This window comes from Rhipicephalus microplus, chromosome 10 (assembly GCF_043290135.1).
Source record: "Rhipicephalus microplus isolate Deutch F79 chromosome 10, USDA_Rmic, whole genome shotgun sequence".
Lineage (NCBI taxonomy): Eukaryota > Metazoa > Arthropoda > Arachnida > Ixodida > Ixodidae > Rhipicephalus > Rhipicephalus microplus.
The window spans coordinates 40925465-40948157 of NC_134709.1; the positions used below are offsets into that span (position 1 = coordinate 40925465).

At 45.6% G+C, this 22693-nt stretch overlaps 1 long non-coding RNA gene across 1 annotated transcript in view; it reads left to right on the top strand.

Annotated features, from left to right (window-relative positions):
• Positions 1-8753, top strand: part of LOC142774697 (uncharacterized) — a 130940-nt gene extending 122187 nt beyond the window's left edge. Inside the window, exon 4 of the long non-coding RNA XR_012886510.1 lies at positions 1079-8753. This is a non-coding gene — a long non-coding RNA (uncharacterized LOC142774697). The remainder of the gene's footprint in view (positions 1-1078) is intronic.
• The last annotated feature ends 13940 nt before the right edge of the window (positions 8754-22693 follow it).

Consider the following 22693-nt stretch of genomic DNA (forward strand, 5'->3'; position numbering starts at 1 on the left):
AAACCAAGCGACATAACCAATTTTCTCGGCGAACCTTTAACACCTAGTATGGAGCAGTGGGAGGCACACCTCGCTAGCTCGGACCCAGGAGTGCAGCTCGCACTACTGGATCAAGTCCGGCGGGCGGCTAAGGCCAGTGGAGCCCTGGACGTAGGGCCCCAACCATAAAGGCTCTAAAACGCCCCTCTCCCTTTCCCCTTCAATAAAGTTTTACTCTCTCTCTCATCCGACGGTTCATATCTTTGTACGTGTTGCGATCTCATCGTGAAAGTTTGCGTTGAAGCCATAGACAGCCCGAAGGTCACTTCTCCGTTCAAAGCGGCTGTGTTTGCTAATGTAACGAACTGCTATACCCCCCTGTTACTCGGGCACAGTAACTATGGTTATGACGAACCTCAGCTAACGTTTATATTTTAAATCGCGACTCTGAGTGTCACGTTACTTGCTTCAACACCAAAACTAAAAGACAGCTCCTCGCGTGAAGCAAGTCACGTTAACACTCAGCTTCGATATTAAAGGTATTAACGTTGACTTAGGATAGTCGAAACAGAGGTTAGCGTGCCCGTGCAACAAGGGTATTACAGTCCACAGAGAGAGAGAGAGATAAAGTTGCAAAGAAAGGCATGGGAGGTTAAACAGACGCACATCCGGTTTGCTACCCTGCACTGGGGAAGGGATGAAGGGGAGGAAAGAGGTTACAGTCCGATTTGTCGCTATAGCATTCGTGGTGGCAAAGCTGACTGCATTGCCCGCACTCCTGTCATTGAAGTTAGCGCGTTATTCTTGCTTTTAAATTGTTTCTGTGAGATTACAAAGGTATATTCTTACTTTATTTGTTTCAATTGCATTTTACTGTAGCTCTGTCTCCCTGCTATGTACATCACAATCATTCTCAATTCTACATTGTACAAGAGGTCCCCTTGCAGTCTCTGACTATGGGACCTCTTTCTGTATGCCATGCACATGTATTCTTTTTTATTTAGCACAATAAAACCTTCTGTCCTGTTCTGTTCTGTTCCCCATTTTCTTCATTTTCCCCATTTCCCCCCATTTTCCCCCATTTTTGTTCCCTACGCAGGCGAGTGCGGTGGTGTACGTGCTGGTGGTGCTCCTGCTGTACGCGCTGGCCCTCGCCGTGGTGCTGATCAAGTACGTTCGCCGCGAGCGCTACGAGGCCCGGCTGTACCACCTGTGCGACGAGTTCATGCGTCGCGACCGCTTCCTGCGCCTCTCCAAGCGACACTCGTCCATTCGCTCGAACCCGGCCGCCCGAAGTGGGGACAACAACGACCAGGACGAAGGGAAGGTCTAACTCGACGCAGCCTCGACTCGACGCAGCAGCCGGTACACTCCATTCTGAAACGTTGCGTGAAAGAGCCCACGTCGCGCGCGTTTTCTCATCCCTCTCTCACGGAAAATAGTTGCTCCCTATAGCAACCAGATGAAGAGTGGAGTACGATTTATTGTTTGCCGGAAATTTCGGTTCACATAAAAAAAAACTCTATGTGAAGACAAGATTATGTACAGTTCAAGCTACCAGATGAAGAATGGAGTACTATTTAGTGTTTGCCATAAATTTCGGTTCACATAAACTCCTCTATGTGAAGAGAAGGATATGTACAGACGCATGGGTTGTCCCCGGCACACAGAACCACATATGTGCACCCATAGACAGAAAAAAAAATCCACTAGACCAAAACTCGGGCTTATGTAATTAGATAAGTTCAAGTGCTTTCAAAATGATAGACGGCTTAGCTCGGCTTCTGCCAAGCTAAGCATTCTGCCAAGCTAAAAATGTCTGTGCATTCCTATTTTTGTACAGCAAAGAAATGCTCGCGTTTTAATCACTGTAATTACTATTTAAGCGTGTACCTTGAATTGTAGTTCAGTGTTTATTTTAGTAGAAATATATCTTACGTAGCCGTTAACAAGGTGTACAAACTACTATATAATTTGCGTGAGGAGTTGCGCTCGTGCACAGAGTAAAGCAGTATCTCTCACTTTGTGTTATTACGAACATTCAATTCGGCGCACTGCAAAGTAACAACTGTTTCAGTAAGAAGTGTAGTTGGGCTTTCTATAGCAGCGCCTCTCGGTGGGTTCTTGAACGCGTGTGCCGATATTCTACTCCGTCGCATACGCACGCTCATAGTGCCTCACGGCTAAGGGATTTTCGTTCAATAATCTGTCCTTAGGCGCTCTGCAAATAATTTAGGGTGACTTGGTCATATAACAAGAACTGTTAGATGGGACGAAATTAAACTCGGTGATTGCGAGAAGCGGAGTGTACCGGTGCGCGCAGCTGTGAAATCGGAGAGGCTGCGGAATCTAGTTTGGGTGCAGAGTTGAGGATTTGTATGATATCGCATATACGTCCGAGGCAGCTACTTCAACATGCGTAGACCACGATGTCGCAAATAAGCTCTAAAGCGTGTAGCAGCTCCTTCTTCTTGATTTGGTTCTCATTAGCGTTACGTTTGTCACGAGTATGACCAGCGGGAAAGAACGCTGTACTTCGCTTCTTTTATTTTAGCCTCGAAGTCTTCTCTTGCGCGGTTTCACGGCCGACCAGTCGTGGCCGCTTTCGCGATGACGTCTGGGTGCAAGTTAATGGAGTACCGACTCGAGCTTCGGAAATTTCGAATTTGTTGACTCCGAATTAAAACAGCAGTGTCGAGAACTCCGCAAAAAGCGTCGTGGCACCTCGAAACGCGCTGAATGTGTGTTTAACACCTGCATCACCAAAAAAAACGTGCAACTGATTTCGGCATCTAGAGGGTGGATTCGCGGTGAAGGGTCGAAAAATTCATTCTGACGTACGTCTAAGTTCCTTCGAAACAGCAACTCGTGACGTAATAGTAGCAGTTATTTTCGCCGTTGTAAAGTTGCATTTCGTACACGCCAATAACGACGAGTGAATACCCGTCCTGGTGTTGCGACAGCTATTTCGCCGGTTGCGTTGTCTTGCCATGATAATGTCCATCGTGGTGAGGTTGGCTCGCGAATTTCGGGTGACGAAAGCTTCAACAGCAAAGTAAAATATTTTATACATCTTTCCTTGCTTTGGTGTGAGGAGTACGTTAACATTTTATGACAAAGAAAAGAAAAATGTACCTTTTGTGATGCTTTAAATTCGTGTCAGTACCCTTTTAGAGAACCTAAGCGGATTTTAAATAATCTGGAATGTCAATACCGCGTGACTGCTCACGAGATTGCGTGTATGGCACGCAAGACCTCAATAATAAATGCAAAAATAATAAATACAAAAATGTCAAGGAGATGCTTTGCTTGTGTGAGACGCTTCGTACCTGTAGCTGCCCCGTGTGTGACCTCGTATGGCATCTAAGCGTTCCCACTGCTTCTGTTTTACATACGTGGGTTGCTCCAACCCTGCCCACTAGTGTCTGTACCACGTGATCCGTATGGTTAACGTGGCCGTGGCGCATGTCATCAAAGTGGGCGATGGTCGTTTGGTCCAAAGGACTCGTGGCGCCTGCTGAAAGGCTGTGGAACAGGGATCGTGCGAAAGGAAAGATACGGCAAAATAATCACCGATTGCCCAGAGTGCGTCACCGGATACGAAACTTACCCTGTATCGCTAATAATTATACAATGTGTAGGCATCCGCGAACTAGTAATCAGCAAACGTTTTAGCGTTTGTAGATTGCCGCACGACCAACTGTGAACTACCGTGACGCAGGCGGCGTATGGTGTCGCAGATATGAACTGAGCAAACACATATTTATGACAGAACAAACCAGGTGTATAGACCCTTTCACTGTTTACAAACACAGCCCCTTGACGACATCCGGTTTCATCCACCGATTTTCCACCAAAGTAGTATCGGTGGGCAGGCAGAGCTTAAGAAATGGCCCGCTGATTTTCTACACTTTCTTTCCCTTTTTGGGCAAAATATATTGAAGTAAATGCTCTTTTGAGCTACATAAAAATTACGAGACATTTTCTTGATTTACGCACGGTTCTTTTATCTGAAAAAAAACTAAAGAGAAACATTTCTTACATTAAAAATGAACTTGAAAACATGCTTCCAGTCTCGACGTTAGGAGCTGGTAAATGAGGTGAAAGTTTTTTTTTTTTTTGGGGGGGGGGGGGGGTGGTAAAACGCTTGCGACCTTGCAACCGTCTATTCTAACCTCTGACGTAAGCGCCGTTCAGCGCTGCAAATACTTTTCTACATGCTGCTTTGAAAACAACACAATAAAAACCTATTAGACCAGTACACAGAGTAGTGTGGTCAGGTGAAGTTTTTCAAGATCTCGCTGCCCTTGCTAACGTCGGACTTGCTATAGTATGTTCCATTAAGAGTTCTGCTGTTCAATGGTGTCTGTTTCTGACACGTTTTGTTGTCCAAGAAAAAGCATTATCACAGTCGTTGAGCTGAAGTGGCTGAGTTTTCCGGGAAACAATACGGATCACAAGACGAAGTAACGTTTCTTTGCGCACCACGCTACAAGGCAATTTACGATGAGCCAGAAAACTCCTATTGGTACCTTTGTGGAGCTTTACATGTTTATGCGTAATAACAAGAGGGATAGTAAGAAAGAACATGGTATGCTCGTAGACCGTGTGGGAAACCGTTCATTATATTGCTAGGTACGAGTGGCGTAGCGATCCACACGATGAAGAGGAGGACGACAGTGGACAGACTGACACGAGCTAATCTGGCGCTGCTCGCTTAACTGACTGTAAATATACCGGTGTCTACTCTTCCGAGTCGATATCCTTCTCATAAAATAGTCGGTGGAGGTGCGGGGTAGGATTTTTCTTGCAGCCTGCGTGATTTTCCTGGCAGCCTGCATCTATTGCATGCAACCCACGCGGAATAATCCTGCCTAGGCAATGGTTCCAGGGAAAAAATGGAGGCTATATAAGCGATCGGAAGTCGACGAACAGAGAGAGGTTGGGTAAATGAATCGGGAAGATAAGTAGAAATGGGAGAACCTCACGAAGAACAATGTCTCTCGGGACAGTCATTCGAGAACAAAGAAGGGGCACCACTTTCTACCAACGGTGCGGCTGCCGCAAGTATAGGGCCTCTACGCAATCCTATGGAGGTTGTTTGCTTCTCTGTCAGCCCAGAAAGCCGTGGCGAGACCAGGAGAAAACATCGCGAGGACAGTGGCGAGGTAAACAAAGAGGCTTGCACGACTGTGTGCCGAAATCACTCCCGGTGGACCCCTTTCAGCGCTCCAGGCGTCATTCGGGATTGCGCCACGCGTGCCGACACTGCCGCTGGTGTACACCATACCACGCCCGAACGTCTAGTTCCGTGCAGTTGGGGCGAGAAGTATCTGGGCGTCGGCCTTCGGAAGTCGGGAAGTCGGTGCTGGGGGAAATGCGTAGGTTCCTTGGTTTAGAGCCCATTGATTTCGTTTATGATAAGGTGCGCACGCCATCTTTGTTTACCATAAGAACAAGCAGCCTGTGGGGTGCTCAAGCCTAATTAAAATTTGAAACATAGTGCTTGCCTGATTTCATTCGACTTAAAGGGATAATTAGAAAACAGTGACAAGAAACGAGGAATTATTGGGGGGAACTAAAATATCCACTGCATGTACGTTGATTTTAGGATTGCGAGACACTGTTCGATTGAGTTTTGTTTCTTCTCCAATGCGGGGTCCTTCCAGTCTTCGACTAACTCTCGCAATACACCTCATTAGCAGAACGAACCCACTTTCCCATTGAACTGCACCTATCTTGAAGGGAGATGAAGAACAAGCAAGGGGTTTAACCAGGGCTAAGCCCAGTAGGCCTGGAGCTAAGCCCAGGAGTGTATCACGGAACAAGCGGGTGTTAAGGACTTTGTAGTAAAAAGTGAAAATCAAGAAGGAGAATTGGTCATGGGCAGGGCACGTAGCGCTAAGGCAAGATAATCGCTGGTCATTAAGGATGACGGACTGGATTCCAAGAGAATGCAAGTGGGTGAAGGGGAGACAAAATAAGCTGGGCAGGTGAGATTGGGAGGTTGGTTGGTATTTAGGGGCAGCAGCAAGCACAGGACCAAGTTTACTGGCATTACATAGGAGAGGCTGTGGACGTAGTCAGGCTGAGGATGATTATGGTGAAGCCGAGTAGGCCAGCCGACCATGGCGAAACTGAAGGAATGTTAGAGGATAAATATCACTGTTACTACCGGTGTAACAACAGTTCTGTGCTTGACATCACGGATGGTGAATCAGTCTGAAAATATCGTCGCATTTCGGAGCTGTAACGCTCAGTCCCATAGTCGCAAGATAATGTCGGTGATGAAGTCGTTCCCGTCCGGGTCATGCGATGATGAGGCCTCTCTAGTGCACCTATTTTGAACGGGTCGATGCGCTTATCAGATGGAAGCGCGCGCTGAATAGAACAATCTCTGTTACCCTCCGATGAACCAGACGCTGGATACGAAAGAGAGGAAGACAAAGCGACTGACAGAAAAGGAAAACGGTCCGATTGATTGATCGCCCACCCGTGGACAATGCCACAGAGGAAATGCGGAAGGATCGAGGACTCCAGAAATGGGGCGGTGCCGGCTTTGGGCGTGGTCCGCACTTGATGACAGATTGTGCCGTAGGACGTCCTCTGAGCGTTTGCCCTGATTCATGACCGCATTGTACCGAAGAATAAATAATAAATAAATAAATAAATAAATAAATAAATAAATAAATAAATAAATAAATAAAAAATAAGGTAACAAGCTTCATTCTTTTCTTTTCTTCCGCCTCTCCTTTTTTTTTGACTGTTCACTCAGAGTTCGCGAGTTTTCGAGGGGCGTAAAAATTGCAGTTCTGTAGTGGGCGGTTGACGCATTCGATACGGATAAAAAGAAAAGAAACTTTCTCGCAATTTGTGCAAACGTTGAGGTTGGAAGGCGAGTCAAACGTGGATTGGTGCTTTGCTCGACGGATATGCACGTGGCAATGAAAAACGTTTAAACTCTCTGGCATTGTTGCCGCAATGCTCGTGGCCTTCAAAGCATGAAAGCCACCGTGTTCGAGTACCACTACGTTAAGAACCTGTGTTCATAACGCGTCATTCACGCTATAAGTGCATTGGTCTTAATTTGATCACTCGGGACACGTTCATGTCTGTAGATTTACTGCAGTGTAGTACGCTATAGTGTGATAAGACTCTTTCGGCTTTAAATGGGCGTCGGGTCGCAGGGCGTCGATATGCGTAGTTCAGTTTCTGGTACTTACTCCACGCGATGCATTTGGCGTAGGCCTTGCCGAGGTTTGTCTTTGCTGTGTCGAAGTTATCGCTGTATTGTTCGACATTACACGCTTCGCTCATTACGCATCATCGGGATCAGTGACGTATAGTCCAAACACGACAGCGTCACTGTCGACATCTTGCGAGGCTACTTGAAACCACTGTATGCTAGGGAAGTCACTTGGCTGCGTTGACCCGGGCCTGAATATTATGAAAAGGGTTAGAAGACCTGCGCGTTCATGACGCCGTTTCCTCTGGCACGGAAAACATTGCATATTGTTTCGTGACATGTGGCGCACCATTTGGTTGCACGATCGCCAGGTTTCGCTAACAACGCCGCTGTTTTCATGCGCGATGCTCGTAACACGGCGATAAGTAACGGAACCACCGGTATGGCCTGTGGACGGACGTCGTCGGTACCACCGTAGCGCATATAAAAGAAGAAAAAAAAAACTAGGGAGGGATCTTCACGTATATTGAAGCTTAGTCAGAAAAGGTGTGAGGAATGAACAAGTCTTCGTCACAGGAAAACCAGTGCTTCTACTGGTCGGCGTTCTTAGTTGCATCTACTGTGGGTGCCGCGGGGGCCTAATCCTACCCAGGAGGCACCACGCACTGGTCGACATGGGTGGCGTCAGGGGAGGTTGGCTTGCTGAGGCTAGAGCATTAACGTGACCTTCCCTACCAGCTTTTTCTGTCCTCCATGGACAAATGGCTGCGTGTAATCTTAGAGTGCACCGCCATCTATGTACCGAATTTGAAATGTGACACCAAGATGGCGTCTGCTACGTCACGTGCCCTTTCCTCACACTACTGGACGAACATTATGTTGTCTGTACATGCACCCACTCCGTTGGAAGTACTTGTCGCGAATGCGTGAAATCTGTGTCAGACTCCTCTCGTCTGCGAAAGCACTCTCACAGACTGTGTATCGCCCTTCTGCCAGTTCGCTTGACTGGATCTCAAGTTCATGAGGAGAAACTAGAACAATCCGCACTAGTCGTTCGCGGATCAGTTTGTGTCGTTCCGTGTTTTAAGTTTGTGTTTCGAAGCTGTGTGTCGTGAGTGTTCGTGCACCGTCACCGTGAACAGTGTTGTTCCCCACGGTGGGTCTCAACTCGGTGGAGCCAAGAATCAGCATTGTTTCGTTGCACGCGAAGTGTAAAAACACTCGTGCTTTTTTCTTGAGAGTGCATCTGTATATGTGTCTCTTTCTTTTGTCTTCTCCGTGACTAGCGATATGGACTAACACCAACGGAAGACTTCTGAGTGCATGTGCGGTTTCTGTGTCTCATCTGTTTCAGGAACTCTATACCAGAGTGCCCCAGCTGCGCCTTTGTTGTTCTGGCCTTGTGCTGAACTCGTGTACATAATGTTCGTGCCGTTCTGTTCTTTTTTTTTTGCTTTTCCCCTTCTTCGCATGTACGTCTAACCGACCACGTGTTGTTCGTAGCGGATGCCACGCTGCGTGTAGTTGACTCATCGTGAAGCTAATAAAATATGGTTATGCAACGAATGAAAAAGAAAAAAAAAAGAAATGTCCGAGTTTCCTGTGAGTTTACTCTCAGGAGGAACTTGCCGCCTGCTAATGCACTTGCCACCTGGGAAGCACTTGCCGGCGAGAGGCACTCGCTACCTGGGTATGCACTTACTATCTGTGTGTGCACGTTCCACCTCAGAAGTGGCAAATGGGCCTTTTCTTTCACCTGGAAAAGCGTACGTACGACTTTTGCATATTCGTAACTAAACAGACATTACCGTTTGCTGTCTCTGCCTTCTATCATCTCTAACTTTCTCTTAGCATAAAAACCATCGTGAGAAACCAACGAAAAGGAACACACGAAAACAGTGCGCCTGTTCTCTCGCCGTTCCTTCTGGTGTGCCCTGTTTAGTTGCAATCTCACAATGGTTTCTATGTCAAACCACCGACTCGCCCGAAAGTCACCTCTTCTAAAGTTCATTTAGCATGACAGTATGCCCGTGCATGGTTTCCTTTCATCTGCATTTCGCTTTAACACAGATCGTGTGTGTAACGTGCGAGAAGCACGAAGTCGAGTTTGACGAAGGGACGAAACTAACATGTTCGCAAGCACAAACTCTAACCAACTTGCCCAAAATGTGGTTAAGTATAGATTGATGGGAAAACCCTTTCCTGCAGTGAACATAAGAATAGCTTAAGATTAGAAAGAGGGCGTTGTGGTTTACGATAATGGTGATTCTGCTTCGGGAAGTCCGTACGATGTATATATTTTTTCTCGTGAAGTCATCTACAAAGGGCAGATAGTAAGCCACGCGTCCCCTCTTGGTAAAGGGCCTCTCTCACTCCGCGTTCACGAGCGAGGGAGTGGTTAACCCTTGCCCTCGCTACTTTTGTCACATGTGATATCTCCTCCTCGCCACTTATTTCTTAGAAGCAAGCACACAATCTCGGCACTAAGCGTTGAGCTTATTAAGACTTCGCTGCATGCGCTGTATTCGTTATCGCCGCTTGCGCAATGAGAATCACGCAAAATAAAGTCTAATCAGTTGATCGCGCATGAAAGTCGTGCGTGGCAAGGAAAAAACGGGTGGGCGGCTGCATGGCGAAGCAGATCAGGATTCAAAAGCCTAAATTACGCTGTCCTAATTATTTACAGACGAAGTTCTTTTCGCCAAAAACGAATAGCGACTAATGTGTGAGCTTCACTCATCGAAATATCAAAATCACGAATTGGGAAAACGATGAATCTTTACTTTTTAATATGCGTAGTGTTTCCATGAGCAAAAAAAAATCCCTCGTGGTTGCAACGAAAACCTCCTATAGCACGACTCATGCACAAAAAGGATGACAAGAGAGCCACATTTGTGGCGATAAAAGTCGCATTTAACATTGCGGTGTAAGCGATTGTATTTCTCCGGTTTCTACGCGCGTTGAGATTCTTCAGGCTCGCTATCTCTTTCTCTCTACATCTCTTCTTCTAATATCAAGTTCGCTGAACAACGTGTCTTTGAAAACAGCAAAAAACTGATAAGTTTGCTGTATGACGTTTCACACCAAGTTATGGCGGTATATTCACGTTCCGACACATCGCTTTCTTTTCTAGCACCGTCCGGAATTTCTTATCGCCACACAGCCCGGGATACAATACGAGGCCCCACACTCGTGCATGTTTTTATCCCGCGAGTCTTTATCGAAACTTTTCATATCCTCATTTCGAGGCGTTGATAATTACTGGAGTCGACGTTTTAGTTCACCTACGTGAGAACTTCAGCGCCTATACGCGCGATAGGGAACAATGCAAAACGATTAAATACCTCCAGCGTGTTCTCGGGTGCTGTTTTCGTGCAGCGATGCAGAATTCAGGGAGAAGTAAAATCAAAAGACGCGTTCCCACTCTCCGCCTTTGAGTCCCTCTTATCTTTCCCCAAGCCTGGTGGTCCCTAGGTACCGCACGAGTTTGCTTGCCGCTTCCTCGGCACGCGTACTTCATATATATAAGGATGTCCGCTCACCGCGGAAACCAAGTCGCCGGGGATTAGGGTGTGTAGGGAAAAAAAAGGACAAAGCGCGCTATCTTTCTCCGCGCTATCCCTCCGGAACAGACGCTCGCGTGGTGTTGGCTGTTCTTATTAATGAACTCTCTTTCAGCTCTTCGTTCGTTAGGGTAACTTTTTATTGTTTCCCGCACGACGCTGTGCCCGCTCGTGGGTTCGGATGGGAGCGCGCACGGCTCAGTATGCATTAACGGGGAGTGGCTTCGTTTCCATCTGTGCGTACGTTCACCTGCAGTTGTTTGCGAGAATGGGTTAACTAAGGGGAACAGTGCAAAAAAAAAAAAAAAACGGGACGGAGAAAGATTGAACACACGACACAAACGCTGTGTTCAATCTTTCTCAGTCCCGTTTTTTTGCGCTGTTACCCTCAGTATCATGTATCAAATGGCCCTTCAAGAAACCCTTCTGCAATGGGTTAACGTTTGCTTATCCATATGTGTTTGTACTTGTATACGTGTGTGTGTGTGTGTGTGTGTGTGTGCGCGCGCGTGTGTGTGTGTGTGTGTGTGTGTGTGTGTGTGTGTAATACTATATTGATACCCGGGTTTTTACGTCCCAAAACCATGATATCATTATGAGAGACGATGTAGTGGAAAGTTCCGGGCATTTTGACCGTCTGGTGTTCACAAATAAAAAAACAAAAAACGTCGGCCCCGTATCTGCATGTTAATCTGCAAATGTCGCCGAAAGACGATAGTATTGCGTCGGGAGCGAGTGAACAAAACGTTTATTTGACGTTCTGCGCAAGAAAATCGGTGAATGGTATTCCGGAGGCGCTGCGTTAGAGTGCCTCGAGCGTGCAGCGCAGGCGAACGAGCGCATCAAGTCACGACGTCACACGTGGGAAAGTTATCTTGGAAAACGAAGTGCGCGTGCTGTGCGCGCTCGTTTGGAGGTGATAAGGTATAGAACGCAAGGCGACGGGTAGGTGCCACCACCGCGTCGTCTTAGAAAACCATTGGAACCACTTGCATTTTCGTGCAAGCGTTGCCTGGTCAGCGCAACGTGATGAACGCTATGGTCCTAATAATTATTACTTGTGTATGCATTTTCTAGTAAGAGAAACACATACAGATTATTGACCTGTTGTTACGCTGCCTCAGATATGCACAATATTTGCATTTCAATTGACAATAGCACAAGTATGAACGCTGAATTTTGAGCAATATCGGTGGGTGCTGCGGACGGGGTTGGCCGTTTGGAGTATCGTTTGGCCACTTCGGTGCCGTTCGGAGTACCGTTAAGAGCGGACAAATAGACAAATGTACAGACAGACAGACCGATCAAAATGTTTGCATCCAAGGTCCCAGAGAAAGACTATCGTCTTAAAAAAAAAGGTGCGCGTGTTTGTGTGTCGGTGCGTGCGTGCGTGTAGTCCATGCATGAGTGTTTGCGTCGGCCTATGTATATTCTGAATATAAATCCACAGGTAACACAGACGGTGCTCGGTTACTGCAAACAGCTTCACTGTTTCTTTTCAACGCCGTCACTCGTGTGCAATAAAACATGCAATTCACCTACAAAAATGAGTGCAATTCACTCCGTAGTGTATACTGCCTAAAACCTCCTTGTTTCGCAAAGCTCGTGCAAATGACCTGGCGGGATGTTACTGAAATTTGAAGCGTGACAGTTTATAGGCACGCAAGCGTCATACGCCCAAGCTTATAGATAGACATACGTATCCGAGGACGTTTGAAGAGCTTCGCGTCACTGTGTTTTGCGAAAAATTGTTGGACGTACCAGTCCTCAATTCTTGGGATGCTTCGACGCAAAAATTTTGGTCTTTCGTCTTGTCGTTTGTCACCCCCAACCACATCGTCAGCAACCACCGATCCGGTTTCGGCGTTTATACTTGTGCGTATTGTCTCATTAAAAGAAACGTATCTGAGGCACAACCTAGACACGTCAATATCTGTGGCGTGTTTGTTTAGGCTATAAAAGGCATACATAAGTATAATTCTGAGGAACGTAGCATTTATTACGCAGCGCTGACAATGCAACGCTATGCACGAAAAATCACAGCATATCCATGGAGTGAATGATGATGAGTGGTGCAAAGCGTCCATCCATCCGTCTGTCCGTCCGTGTGTCTTTGTGTCTCGCCATCTATCTATCTATCTATCTATCTATCTATCTATCTATCTATCTATCTATCTATCTATCTATCTATCTATCTATCTATCTATCTATCTATCTATCTATCTATCTATCTATCTATCTATCTATCTATCTATCTATCTATCTATCTATCTATCTATCTATCTATCTATCTATCTATCTATCTATCTATCTATCTATCTATCTATCTATCTATCTATCTATCTATCTGTCTGTCTGTCTGTCTGTCTGTCTGTCTGTCTGTCTGTCTGTCTGTCTGTCTGTCTGTCTGTCTGCCTGTCTATCTATCTATCTATCTATCTATCTATCTATCTATCTATCTATCTATCTATCTATCTATCTATCTATCTATCTATCTATCTATCTATCTATCTATCTATCTATCTATCTATCTATCTGTCTGTCTGTCTGTCTGTCTGTCTGTCTGTCTGTCTGTCTGTCTGTCTGTCTGTCTGTCTGTCTGTCTGTCTGTCTGTCTGTCTGTGTATATGCTGTGGTTGCTACGGAGCAGGGATAGACTGCTATAGTCCACAAGGAGCTTCGCCCCTAAAAGCGGGTGTTTCTTGCACTTTACTAAGGCGATACGGTGGTGGCACCTACCCGGCGCTTTGCATTCTACAAGCTACGAGCTCCGACATTGCCCAAACACGCGGCGTGCTCACTGTATCGGAGGTCACCCTTCTGTTTTTCATGATTACTGCCTGATGGCGCTCATTCATCACACAGCGCCTCCAGAATCACATTCACCGATTTTATCCGGAAGTACATTTGTTCATTTGTGGGACGCCAGGTATGATTCGTGCATTTTACATCGGTGGTTTTCTTGTGATGATGATGATATGTAGAGTTTAAAGTCCCAAAACGACCATATGATTATGAGAGACGCCGTAGTGGAGGTTTCCGTAAATTTCGACCACTTGGGGTTCTTTAACGTGCACCGAAATCTGAGCACACGGGGCTTGTACTTGAAAAACCGCTAAACTTTGTCGCATTCACGTGATAGCAGGAAATCGTAAATTTAGGGATTCATTTTTTAGACAATATAATTTGAACTATGAGACAATAGAGAGAATAAATTGAGAAAACGGCAGGGAGGTTAACTAGATTTGTAGCATCCGGTTTGCTACCCTTTACTGCAGAAAAAGAAGAAAGATGTGAAGGAAAGCGAAGAAAAAGCGGATGAACGAGAAAAAAATAACAAGGCACGAAAAGTATAGGGGATGCCAAAAAAGTATAAGGGATGGTATTTGAATTAATTGTAATGTAAATGTGAAGAAATAAATCACCATGACAGTGCTTAACGCGCGGCACTGTCACAGCGAAAGCTAGAAGAGCGGCTTTTAAGAACTGTTTTTAACACTCTGGGTGGCTGCTGCAAGCACACTTGCAGGGTTGCCCACTACGCCTATAATCATTGTATAGTAGGCAGGGATTCACTATGCCATCTTTCGTTAATTTCGGAAAAGACTGGTATCCTCTGCACACTCGCAAGGAACTTGGTGTAATTTTTCTTTTGTGCTGTGACTGACGATGATGAAGAATTATGCGAGAAGCTTTTGTAATCCCCAAAATCCCCCACATTAGTTATGCGTCACAGTATGCGAGAAGCTTTTGTAACCCCCCCCCCCCTTCCCCACGGTGGGGGTATGCGCCACAGTTAATATATAGGTGAACAAGATCAAGTTTTTGTAAAGGGTTGGAACATTCGACGACCCATTCATAGCGCCAATCGCATTAGGTGACACCTGGTTGTTCGTTTGCTGTTCTAAAACGCTTTACAGCTCATATGAACGCGATTCCTTTCCCGACATCAAGCCTGCCCAAGGCCATTTCGCAAATATGAGTTCCAAGCACCGTCGGGGCTCGGTGCAAAGCAGCCATCGAAGGACTGGATTTCACTGTGACCCTGACAGGAGACTAGCAGACAGCATTTTAAGGAAAGTACATCAAGGTTTCTCTAGGTAGTCAGAAGAGATGAACGTGTTCCTTTATGGTTAAAAAGGGTAGGAGCCCTATCTATGAAGGAATTGTAAGGCGTGATTTGCTTTAACAGTGCTTGACGGCTGCAGTAATTGTTCTGTCATGTTTGTTGTGTACTGTAATATTGAAATAAAGAAAGAAAAAACGGCGTGGGTTAGGGGTAGAATACTGGGCTGGCACGCAGGGGACCCGGGTTCGAATCCAATCGTGCCCTCCATGTTCTTTATTCAACGAGTTTCTTATTTCGTGCGATGAAGGTTACGGACACCGGCGTTGGCGGCGGACAACTACAGCGCTCATGCGACGCGTGTTGTCATCTTCTAACAGCCTTCGCTGTTGTGTGTTTGTAAAAAAATGTTTAACGATTTCAAGTACTTTGTACTCAACTATGGGAGAGCAGTATGCCGTCCCAATTCATGTTGGTCACAGTAGCAACGTGTGGAAAGGTTTGACCGACCTAGAGACTACGGCGCCCATGCGAAGCGTGTTGTCATCTTCTAACAGCATTCGCTGTTTGTTTAGAGAAAGTGGTTAACGATTTAGAGTACTTATAGTACTCTACTGTGGGAGATCTGCTGAAAGCCGTCCCGCGGGCCGTCCCCTTCGTTGTTGCGATTAGAAAAAGCTGTTAACAATTTAGAGTACGAGATGCTCTAGCATGAAGCCATCTCGCTGCGCGGTAATCATTCGATAAGGCTGGCTGTTGTTTACAAAAAAAATGTTGAACGATTTCGAGTACTTCGTACTCAACTATGAGAGTGCACTGAGCTGTCCCGCTAAGGCGTTATGGCAAGTGTGTGTGTTTAGATTTACAGGTTTTTTTGAACCCTATACTGTTTTTGCAAGACAGAATGATGTTAATAGACGAAGAGATATCTTGCCATTGACGGGGACCGAGCGTGCGACTTTCGAGCAGTATCGGACGCATGCACGAAGGTCGCAAGTTTGGTCCTTATGCACGGCAAGTTTTTCTGTTCCTCCATTTATCTTTCTTCACTTTTACAATACGCTCACTTCTCATAACATCCCCATGTATACTTTCTTTGGCATCATTGCCTGTCCTCATCAATCACCGTATAGCAAGGATCTTATTTTCTGCCCCCTCACAAATCTCCTCCTGCAGGTGCTCGTCGCGCCCTTATAGTGGCAAAGGCCAATTTCATCAATACTTCCGCGATTACCTTCTGTGGCTTTGTAAAATAAAGTTTACCTGCTTGGCTACTCTGGACACTGTGCAATCACGTGTTGCCATACCAGTATTCACCATACACTTCCAGATTAAATTCATTCATTTTCGAGAAAAGAGTCGATTCTACTGTTCGTTGCAAACTCACTCTTCTATGCCGCACTTTCGCCTTTCATAGAGTGGTGGACGAGGCAAACTGGAGACGCGTATTTTTCTCCTCGAGGCAACTGGATTCCATCTCTTCCCTGTGAAGTCGCCTACAGTAACGAGTTGTTTGCAGCTTACGGCGCCCCTGTTATTAAATTCGCTCGTAATCTTTGACGTCCATAATCAATAAATTACACTGTGCGCAGACTTCTTAGACGTGTATACTGCGACAACTATATATATAACTAACATCTCTCTTACATTACAACACCCACGTTCGTGCAATTATAGAGATCCGTATTGCCTTGCTAACCACTCCTGATAAAGTTGCGGGCACGTTAATTAAACTTTATTCTTTACTTTTGCAGCGCTCGCTGTCGTACGCTGGTGTATGGTGCGGGGAAATAAAAATACGAGCTGCAGTTGAATAGAAACAGCGCACGCACACGCTGTCGCTGCTATTCGCATAGCAGTGATAGCGCTCCTTAGTTCTAGAGTCGTTCATTGGGCTTTGTTTTAACAACGAACATATGTTAATCTACCATGCGCCGTCATGCTCTACGTAGTAGTAATTGTAGTAGACATTATTTATTAGCTAGGGTTTACCATCCCGAAACGATATGATTATGAGATACGCCGTAGTGGAGGATTCTAAAAATTTCGACCATCTGGTGTTCTTTGACGTGCACCGACATCACACACTGCACGTGTCTCAGATGTTTCGCCTCCACCCAAATGCGGCTGTAGCTGGAATTGAACCCGTGACCTCCGGATCAGCAATACACCTTGGCGGGTGCCACAGTAGTAGTAGTAGTAGTAGTAGTAGTAGTAGTAGTAGTAGTAGTAGTAGCAGTTGTAGTAGTAGTAGTGGTAGTAGTAGTAGTAGTAAGGATTAGAGGAGTTTAACGACGCAAGGGCCAAATGTGGCCAACGAGCGCCAGTAGTAGTAGTAGTAGTAGTAGTTGTAGTAGTAGTAGTAGTAGTAGTAGTAGTAGTAGTAGTCACGCGAGTCATGTCAGCACAGTGAAAAGCGAATAAAAAATAAATGCAGTGAAATGAGGATGTTGATGAGGCTTTAAAGGTTTCGTTTAACCGTGTGCTGTAGTGTCTGCAAACACCACATAAAATTAAGCTTGTTTTTCAGAGCACTCCGCCTTACCCTATTGTCGTAAAAAAATTATCGGGGTAAAAAAGAAAAAAAAGAGCTCAGTAACACTGAGTTTACGATAGTCTAGCTAAGTGTGTAACATCTAGTCACGCCTCATTTGTTTTAAACCTGAGCGCAGAAAGGCTCATACACGTCCATTAGCCTCGCATCGACACGAAATGCAATTAATCTCGTTTTTTTTTCTCATCAATATGAGGAGTACATTATTCGCTTCACTTTGTTATCAATAAAAATTGTTTCGTATTTGCTACTCAACAAAAAAAGGAGGAGGGGGGAACAATAAAAAAAACAGGAAGAGCGCAGAAAAAAAAAGAAATAATGCGATGGCAGTGAACCACGCACCGACGCCATCAGTATAGTAACAACGTTCTGTGTGTTTCTCATCTACTCCAGCACTTAGTAGGCATGACTGAGAATAAAAAAAGATGGCAAAGAAGTTAGGCCCCTTGTCTCCATCCCTGCGGAAGTATAGTTTTACTTTCGAACAAAAAAAAATTGATTGCACCACCAGTGCCTTTTAGCCTTCATAAGCTGCAAATGTGATTGCGCTTGAGTCGTGTGCGTCGACGTTTGTTTACGTTAATAGATCGCTTCCACCAAAAAGAAACGAAAATTGTTATCCTCCTCGATTCATCCCTGTTTTTCGTGCACACTCGATACAGGCACACCACGCCAGCCATTTATTGCTTATTTTGTTCAGCACTAACAGCAGCTAATTTTCGCGCTTCCGGGCACTTTGGCAACCGTTTCGCTAATGCATCGAGTTGCTAACTTTTCAAAAGTCATCTCTGGCTCTTAGTGCGAAGTTTAGGTTGCTGTTTTTTTTTTTTTTACACCATGCAGACATCGTAAATACAGCGGCCTCTAGGAGTAAACTGAACGTATCAACATTCAAGTGAACGAAGCCTGCTTTGATCCCTTGCTGCTTTTCTACTTCACCCATAAATCGCGAGTCATTAGCGAAGCCTTCTCAGTAGCTTCAGGTTTCATTAGAGGAATGAAAAACAATGCTAGACTCATTTCCCCAGGGACGGCTCCGTCAACGAATTATTCAAGTGGACGTGTTGACCCGTTTTTCGCTTTGAAGTAGTTTCAAATGCGCAGCGCTCAGGGGGCCATTCTGGTCGTGCGTCAGTACGCACATCACGTCGCTTGATCGCTCTTGCTCGCAATCAAGCGTTCGTAAAGTTTTGAACAAGCCTAGCAGCGCTCAAAACCAGCTAAACATAAACTAACAGGGTCTGTAACGATATGATTAACAAAAATAACTGGGAAATAACTCACCGGAATGTCATTGTGGTCATGCAGAAGAAAATGTTCGCCATATTCTTTTAGAGTGCGCTAAATACGCAAATGAAGGAGAAAAATTAAAGAACAAATAAGCAAGTTTAGACAGACGGCCCATCACATTAAAGAAATTGCTCGGACCATGGCCTGAGATACATCTTCAGAAAAAGGTGAACATCTTCCTGGCGGACATTTTAGTGCAGACTGGACTGGATAAGCGCTTGTGATAGACAGCCAGCGATGGATATATAGGAAATGTGTTAGTGCATATACTGACAGTAGAAAAGGAAAGTGTGCGTGTGAACAGTTTATGGCAGTGTGCATGCGCTGCAAGCAAACTGTATATTGGCATGGTATTTGAACTGGTTTCAGTGTGATTCTATGTTTTCGTTTTTTGGGGGTATTGTTCATTTTCGGGTACCGTTCAGTACTATTCTTCTTTTTTTCGCTGTAAAACCTATTTACACGAAGTAGCCGAGCCAATATGGACCTAAAATTCTCCACAGGAAAACAGTTAGAACAAAACAGAACAGAACAGAACAGCCACAATGATTATCCTGAAGTTACTCGCTCCGGAAGTTTGCGGCTGATGCTCGCGCTGCGCAGGAGAAGGTGATAGCGGGGGTGTAGCGCAAAGATACGTAATAAAGACACAAACAACACCAGTAAGGGGAAGATGGAAGCTTGCGATGAACAAAAAAAAAAACGTAAACAGGGGTTTTGTCGAGCCGGCGTTTTGACAAGCGGACTGCCAGCCTCAAGGCTAGAACAGAAGTCATTTCTTTAGCGCTAAGGTGTCCACGCTTCGTATCCTCTCCTCGATACTAACAAAAAAAAGGAAGGCGCAACATTGAATATGGGGGTGTGAGAGAGCGGGGGAGGGGTTGATGTGACGAATTGTACACGAGTGAAGAGGGAAAAGGCGTTCCGAGAATAAGAAGAAAATAGAGACACGTGTGTAAATTATGCACCTTCCTCTTTCCTTTTTGTATAGGGTCGCACATTGGCATTTTTAGGCTATATAGTTCACATATTCTACATTTCCTCACTCTTCTTCCTTCGTTTATCGATGTTTGGGCCGCTCGTTTTCTTCTTTTATTCTTTTTTTAGACGGTGAAGCTGTGAATGCTAGCCGTAAGTTGTGCGCTCTGCGCGAAAACTATCATCATCATACGCAGGTATGTGCCACAGAAATTGGCTTAATCCTACTACCCGCCACTCGTCCGCGCACACAAAAAAAAAATGAACAAACCTTTCTTCTTCAAACGGGTGTGTGCCACCGCGCCCGATTGCACTTCATGGCGACGGTACCGAGCCGTGTCAATATCTCAGTCGATTCATGAGGAGATGAGCCATAGATATAAAGATGGCACATGAAATAATATTGGTAGATAAGAAGATGTCTTTGAAGACTGTGTCCGCGAATATTAGGACCACATTCACAGGAAAGTGACTGGTGTATGAGGACAACGGGGTTACGCAATGAACCACCATCGGTTAAAGTTATCGTGCAAGGAGGGAAGTAGTGTTTCCAACGTGAACGCTTCGTCGAAGGAACCTTACCTCATCTGCCCAACGCGCACGGGCTTTTGTCTCAGAATCAGTTTTACTGGGATGAAGAAAAATTCGCAGCGCCAGGATGGCGATTTACTATAGTCCGGGACAACTTTCTGTGGCGATGAAGGGAATGCAACGGAGGCAAAGTGGGCATGTGCCACCGCTCTAGAATATAGTGCCACGAATGCATCTGTGTGTTCCGCGCGAGAGAAATTGAAAAGAAGAACACTATTTTGTACTAGATGCTGTTTACAAAAAGGCGCTGCGCGCGCCCAGGTGATACCATTATTCATTGTTGCTTTTGAAGAGACATTTCGTGTTTTTGCGCGTCTGAAAAACGTCGCACGTTTTGCGTGCACCTCATAACCAAAATGGCGTCCTCGCCTTTATGTGAGCGAGCGTCACCCTCGAGCTATTCCGGCGGCTCGTCGAAGGTTAGCTTGTGTCGAAGTTCTCTCACAAATGGCTGCGTAAGCAGGTGCATAACATTGTGTGCAGTGGAATTACATGAACGCGGCTGTCATTCGAAACGCGAGCCGAAGCGCACTACATCGCGGAGGAGTACAGGAGCAGTAGCTCCGCCCACGTAGCCTTCCCTTCATTGCCACAGAAAGTTGTCCCCGGGTACCGCTGCCGCGATACACCGTTTTAAAGGGACCCTGCAACACTTCATCAGCACTACAGTTACTCTATTCGGTACGGTTAGAAAACGCCATCTATCGGTAGTCAAGGCTCCTTAAAACACGCCAGCCAAACATAACAGCGCAGAACGTGGCCTGCAATTTATAAATAATTTACAAGCTCAGCTAGAAATCAGTCTATTTCCTTTCTACGAATAATGTGATGTACCCATATGACCGCGTGAAATATTCAAATTCACTGCCATTATCTGAATTGAGCACCGTTTGCTGCATAGTTACAGTGGCCGCCGCGGGAGTTCGCCACGTGCACGCTGGATCACACTCAAAGTAAGCCACGCGGTCGTTCGATGAGAAAAAGAAGAGACGGGCTGGACGTCACAACGCGTGTGACGAGTGACGTGACTTTTTTTCCTTCGAGCCATTCCACCCTGCTTAGCTTCCAGGGAATTGGTCGGGATGAAACGAAAATTGAGAAAGCATTCACAGTGTGTCAGAAATATCGGTAAATCCCCTCGTAATTCACGGATTACAAAACAAATTGCTCTGGTCGATTCATAAGCCAATAAAATCTTTAGAGAACCCGTTCGATGGTTAGTCGGAAACGTCTTGCAGGGCCCCTCTAATAACACGCCTGGTGTTTGAGAATGAAAGACTGATGAATTTTGCAGAAAACCAAATTTACCTGCGTGATATGTTTTGATGAAAGAAATTCTTCGCGTGGCAACGCCTCTATTGTAAAGAAAGGCCATTTGTCTCGATGTTAAGCAGACGTTTCGTTCTCCGTCGGAGCCACGGCGCTTTCGACCACCAACATGGTGCTGACACTTTTAGTTGGCTTCCTCAACTGAGGTGGTTTGCGCGTCTGATGCCATTTCGCGGTGCCTTCGGGGTCAGACCAAGCGACGACGCCTTGTGAATAGGTGATAACTTGACGTCACGTCACAAACATTGGCTATCTGTGACGTTGTAAAACCTCATATGATGGCTTTATATTATGATACGTTTTTATATCACTTGTCTGGACGGTGATGATTAGTTTTCACTGTTGATTAGACATCTGAGGCTTTCGCCTTGAAAAAAAAAACGCTGTAAAAGAAAGCAATGCAATTTGTTTTCATTCCTTTTGGGTGCCCTTTCGCCGACCAATATCTCTGTATGGGGCACCACGGCATCTCATTTCGCCCGTGAAATGGATTGCGAACCACTAATTCCTATATAGACGACGTCTATATATGACTGGAAAGACTGATTAACCGCTGTCACCTGCAAGTACTTTAAACCAGCATCGTTATCAAGGAAGTATCGTTTATTCTCCGGGATATGTCTCGAGAGGTACATGCTACGAAAACCCGACGTGCACACTAAAGTTTCAGCTTCGTAACAGGACTCCGAAAGAGAAGGGAACAATGAACAAGCTCTCCAACCACTGCACTGTCTATACTAAGTAACCAGCTGACGCATGCTGCCAAAAGAGATCGATACATGAGCAGACCATCTCGACAAGTCGCTCACTATAGTGTCCTTAATCTATAGTACTTGGTAATATTGATAAAAGAAAAAAAAACATAAAGACACGAAAAAATGCAACAACGTGTATACCGTTGACGTCAGAGGACAATGACGTAAGAGGGCAAAGATATCAATCCTTGTTTCCGTCAGCGGAGGGCACGGTCCTACATTTGCTGACGGGGGAACGGCCGGAAAAGGGTCCACTATGTCATGCGAACACAGAAACGAAGCGAAGTGAAAGGGCGGGTCAATGCCTGCAGTGTCGATATACACCTCGACCTCGTTTTTCACGCTAGGCCACGACGTTCGTCGGGAGCCATGTACGTCCCGCTGTATGCAAGACCATGCATT